The following is a 6000-nucleotide window of genomic DNA, read 5'->3' as shown; positions in this document are numbered from 1 at the left end:
TCTCTGACCCTACCTGGATATGCTAAAGGTAAAGGTAAAGGTAAAGGGACCCTTGTCCATTAGGTCCAGTCGTGACCAACCCTGGGGTTGCGGCGTTCATCTCGCTTTATTGGCCAAGGGAACCGGCGTGCAGCTTCCGGGTCATGTGGCCAGCATGACTAAGTCGCTTCTGGCGAACCAGAGCAGCGCATGGAAACGCCGTTTACCTTCCCGCCAGAGCGGTACCTATTTATCTACTTGCACTTTGGCGTGCTTTCGAACTGCTAGGTTGGCAGGAGCAGGGACCGAGCAACGGGAGCGGCAAGCCCAAGGCTCTGTGGTTTAACCCACAGCGCCACCCGCGTCCCGCCTGGATATGCTACTAGAGATTTAACCTGTTCTGTGATCTCTCCCCCCCCCCCCAATTCAAAGAGGCTTCCTATCACCTGAGATGCTCCCATCCAGCTTTGTAATTCTGTGATTCTGCAAAATGGGCACAGCAAAGGCTTTGCGGGGAAGTGTGGCTTTGGCACGTCGCAGCCCCCCAAGCAGAATGGTGTCTTTGGAAGCCATGTTGCAGCCCCCTCCTCCCAAAAGACCCCAGACAAACCCAGATTTATATGTTTAAAAGCAGTACATAAATATTGCGGCCAGGGTGATGTGGATTCTGTGCCAGCATTTGTGAAACCACAATAATTGGCCTTGAGAAGAGAAATCGCACCCTGGAGAATTTTAACTCTCAGTTTTCCTTACCCTCCCCCACTTTTTAAAAAAAAAAACCAAACACCCCAAGTTTCTAGACCTCAAGGCAGCCAGTACGCTTGAAGCCACGTAGTGCTGGCATTGGTGGGTGGGAACAGGAGGACTCACAAATGAGTGGAGCTCCAGTGCCTTAATTCATGGAGGCTGGCAGAAATGGAATAAGTTGTGTGTATTTTGCAAGTACAAAAAATGCTTACAGTGGGCATCGTTTAGAGATATTTTTGTGGGGTTCAGATTTTAGTGAGTAGGTTTGGAATCCGGTGCATTTAAATACAGAGTGCAGGGCAGCCCGATGGGAGACCTGTCAGTATTTAGGGCTGAACATTTACCTTTTTGGACCGGCCATATCCTGAAGTTTTAGAGTTGATAAATTATGTTTATTTTCCATGTTTGCACCCGTCTTGCAGGACTCCTGTTTATGGGTGAGGGATGGAAAATGGGAGACAGTTGCTGAACTTGGTGCTCACTCTGTGCCCCAGTCATCCCCCCCTCTTTTCCAGAGGACTTTGGATCAAACGAGGTGTAACAGCAGAGCCTAGGACTTGTTGATCAGAAGGTCAGTGGTTCGAATCCCTGTGATGGGGTGAGCTCCCGTTGCTCGGTCCCTGCTCCTGCCAACCTAGCAGTTTGAAAGCACATCAAAGTGCAAGTAGATAAATAGGTACCGCTCCGGCGGGAAGGTAAACGGCGTTTCTGTGCGCTGCTCTGGTTCGCCAGAAGCGGCTTAGTCATGCTGGCCACACGACCCGGAAGCTGTACGCCGGCTCCCTCGGCCAGTAAAGCAAGATGAGCGCCACAACCCCAGAGTCGGTCACGACTGGACCTAATGCTCAGGGGTCCCTTTACCTTTACCTAGGTGTAACAGCAGCAGGCTTAACGTGCCAGAGTTTGCTAAAACTGTATGAACTTGTTTGGGTTGAAAGCGGTGTTAGAAACTCAGATGAACAAAGAAACAAGGCTCCTTAAATTAAGGCTGAAACCAAGGTTGCCAGCGCCAAAACACAATGCCTAGTTGTGCTTTTGTGGCAAGACGGCTCTAAAGTCTTATTTTCCAAATGAAGGACTGACTGTGATGGATTCTCAGTTCAACATCTGGCTAGTTCAGAGGGCAACCTTGGGCCTAGTTAAGAGCTTTGAGAACTTAAAAGAAGAAAACAACTTGATCCAAAGACCTATCTATTGGCCTATTCCGACCTCTTTTTCGTAATGGTGACTCAGACCGTTCATAACATGGGGATATTCTTCCCAACTCTGAGCAGGGCAGTAGGGAAAGCCAAGACAAGCGACAACAATTCACTATAATGTTGTTCACTGCTCCTGCTCAGGCTGCACAGAAAATGCATTTTAGTTGCTGAAATTCATTCTGATCGTGCAGATGAAATATATTGGAGATAATTCTACAGGAGGGGGTGTTGGTGTTTGAAAACAGTGCAGATCCAGGGATACCTAGATGGGGAAGATGTCAGGCGCAATTGTGGCTCCCAGGCATCTTCACTTGGCAGATAAAAAGGTAAAGGTCCAGTCGTGGCCGACTCTGGGGTTGCGACGCTCATCTCACTTTATTGGCCGAGGGAGCCGGCGTACAGCTTCCGGGTCATTTGGCCAGCATGACTAAGCCACTTCTGGCAAACCACAGCAGCGCATGGAAACACTGTTTACCTTCCCGCCAGAGCGGTACCTATTTATCTACTTGCACTTTGACGTGCTTTCAAACTGCTAGGTTGGCAGCAGCTGGGACCAAGCGGGAGCTCACCCCGTCACGGGGATTCGAACCGCCGACCTTCTGATCAGCAAGCCCTATGCTCTGTGGTTTAACCCATAGCGCCACCCGCGCCCTTGGCAGAGAGTCAGGTGCAAAATGTGCCTGGTGGCTGGCTAATTTTGAACACTGGTTGAAAGTCCTGTTTGAGGACTTCCCTTAGGGCAGCAGTTCTCAACCAGTGGGTCCCCAGACGTTGTTGGACTACAACTCCCATCATCCCTGAGCTCTGGCCTTGGGATGATGGGAGTTGTAGTACAACAACATCTGGGGACCCACAATTGAGAACCTCTGCCTTAGGAGCACCTGCTTGGCTGCTGAGGGGATAGGACGCTGGACCATGGGGCCACCCAGCCGTAGGGCTCTTCTTCTGGAACCTCCAGGTCTATCGGCAGTCTAACTTGATTCCTAGGTTCTTAGGGGCATTTGGCCACTGTGGGAACAGGATACAGCCCTTTGGCCTGTTCCAGCCAACCCCTTGAGACAGAGGGGAATCTCCAGCTGGGACATAATCTTGATTGGTGGGGGAGGCATTGCGCCCCCCCCTTAATATCTGCCCCCTGCTTCGTGGTGAGTTGGCAGAGCTGATGCCATCTGGCTCCTGTCAATACGCCTCCATTGGCTTAGGGTACAAGGCGTTTAACCGGTTTACCTTCCCACTGCCAACAGGAGGACTTGTTGTCGCCCCCTCCCTCGAATACAGACGTCGAATACAGCAATATAGGCGGTGCTCCGAGACGTTGTTGTGCCTTGTGCTTCACAGCCTCGCTTTCAGGGCCTGGGAGAAGGGTCGAGCAAAGGAGCCCTTTGCGCATGCTCATTGGGCAGGAGTGCACTGGTGTTTTGGAAACCAAGCTTTCAGCTGAAGGTGACAGCAGAGGCTTGTCGGTGGTAGCCCCGAGCATATAAAATTCCTTGTACATTCTGTGCAGACTTTGGGCTAGAGGTGAAGGTAAAGGTACCCCTGACCATTAGGCCCAGTCGCGGACGACTCTGGGGTTGCATGTTCATCTCGCTCTGTAGGCCGAGGGAGCTGGCGTTTGTCCACAGACAGTTTTTCCAGGTCATGTGGCCAGCATGACTAAGCCACTTTTGGTGAACCAGAGCAGCGCACAGAAATGCCATTTACCTTCCCGCTGGAGCGGTACCGATTTATCTATTTGCACCTTGACGTCCTTTTGAACTGCCAGGTTGGCAGGAGCAGGGACCGAGCAACGGGAGCTCACCCCGTCGCAGGGATTCGAACCTCCGACCTTCTGATCGGCAAGTCCTAGGCTCTGTGGTTTAACCCACAGTGCCACCTGCGTCCTATCTATCTATCTCTCTATCTCTCTATCTCTCTATCATCATTTATCATTCCCCACCCATCTGACTTGGTTGCCCCAGCCACTTTGGGTGGCAGGCAGCATATACAAAAAACAAAACAAAACATTGTACATTAAAAACCTCCCTATATAGGGCTGCCTTCATAGGTCTTCTGCAGGTTGTACTGGTTCTTTTCCCCTTGACTTCCGATGGGAGGGTGTCCTCACCAGTTCGATGCAGCTGTGATTCCCACAAATGTCCCTTGCCATCTTAAAGGCGGGGGGGGGGGGGCGGGGGCGGCAGGGAAGTCTGCAAGGCCACGAAACTCAGCGTCTAGCATTACAGTGGTGCCTCGCAAGACGAAATTAATCCGTTCCGCGAGTCTCTTCGTCTAGCAGTTTTTTCGTCTTGCGAAGCAACCCTATTAGAGGATTAGCGGATTAGCGCTATTAGCGGTTTAGCGGCTATTAAAGGCTTAGCGGCTTAGAAAAAGGGGGGGGGGAGTGAAAAAAAATCTCAAGACTCGCAAGACATTTTCGTCTTGCGAAGCAAGCCCATAGGGAAATTCGTCCTGCGAAGCGCATCGAAAAACGGAAAACCCTTTCGTCTAGCGGGTTTTCCGTCTTGCGAGGCATTCGTCTTGCGGGGCACCACTGTATCTAACTGCATCGCTCTGTCTTTTCAGCATAAAACACACACACACATTCTTCCAGTCCACATTCCCAAGAGGGAGAAGTGCAGACAGACAGCGCATCTGCTTTGCGTGCACAAGGTCCCATAGTTCAATCCCTGGCTTCTCCAGATGAGGCCAGGAGGAGGTGCCCTGCATAAAAACTCTGGAGGGCAGCTGCCGGCCAGTGCAGACGATACTGAGCTTAGTGGGCCAATGACGGGTCTGACTAAGCTAAGGTGTAAGGCAGCATCCCATGTCCCTAAAGAAATGGGATTGGAGGGGGAACTGCGCCCACTGAGCCTAGAGCTTGCCGATCAGAAGGTCGGCGGTTCGAATCCCCTGATGGTCAGGGGTCCCTTTACCTTTAGATAGACAGACAGACAGACAGATATATATAGAGAAATAAATATAATTCCTTGCATAAATATAATGCATTGCAGGGGGTTGGACTTGATGACCCTTGGGGTCCCTTCCAACTCTACAGTTCTCTGATTCTATGATGCTACTCAAGGTAGACCCATTGCAATTATTATTATTAAATTTTCTACACCGCCCTTTATCAGTAGGTCTCAGGGCGGTTTGCAACATAAAATTAAAATAAAAAAACACCACAAACTGCATAATAAAAATAAGAACCAACCCCCCCCCCCATAACGTCCACTCCCACGAAAAATATAAAAGGACATCGGATGCCAACCGGCCAAAGGTCTGGCTGGAAAGGAATGTTTGCCTGGCGCCTAAAGGTGTACAGTGGTACCTCGGGTTACGAACTTAATTCCTTCTGGAGGTCCGTTCTTAAGCTGAAACCGTTCGTAACCAGAGGTAAAGGTAAAGGGACCCCTGACCAATAGGTCCAGTTGTGACAGACTCTGGGGTTGCGGCGCTCATCTCTCTTTACTGGCCGAGGGAGCCGGCGTACAGCTTCCGGGTCATGTGGCCAGCATGACTAAGCCTCTTCTGGCAAACCAGAGCAGCGCATGGAAACGCCGTTTACCTTCCCGCCGGAGCGGTACCTATTTATCTACTTGCACTTTGACGTGCTTTCGAACTGCTAGGTTGGCAGGAGCAGGGACTGAGCAACGGGAGCTCACTCCGTCGCAGGGATTTGAACCGCCGACCTTCTGATTGGCAAGTCCTAGGCTCAGTGGTTTAACCCACAGCGCCACCTGCAGAGGTACCACTGTATAATGAAGGCACCAGCCGAACCTTCCTGGGGAGAGCATCCCACTGATGGGGAGTTGTAAGTTGGTCGTAGCCCATGAGAACAGCCCTGAGGCAGCTAGATCAAGCCACAGGTGTGTGTGTGGGCAGGGGGGAGTCATAGAATCACAGAATTGTAGATTTGAGAGGATCCCTGAGGATCATCCAGCTAGTCCTCATGCTTTTGCATAAACAGCTAATTTAATTGAGGGCACTGCCTTAGACCCTTAATCCATGTAGCTCAGTTTTGTCTACACTGGGAGCAGCTCTCCAGGATTTCAGACATGGGGGGTGGGATATCTCTCAGCCCTACCTGGAGATG

The sequence above is a fragment of the Podarcis pityusensis genome (assembly GCF_964106645.2).
Source record: "Podarcis pityusensis genome assembly, chromosome: 18".
Lineage (NCBI taxonomy): Eukaryota > Metazoa > Chordata > Lepidosauria > Squamata > Lacertidae > Podarcis > Podarcis pityusensis.
This window is presented reverse-complemented; position numbering follows the sequence as displayed.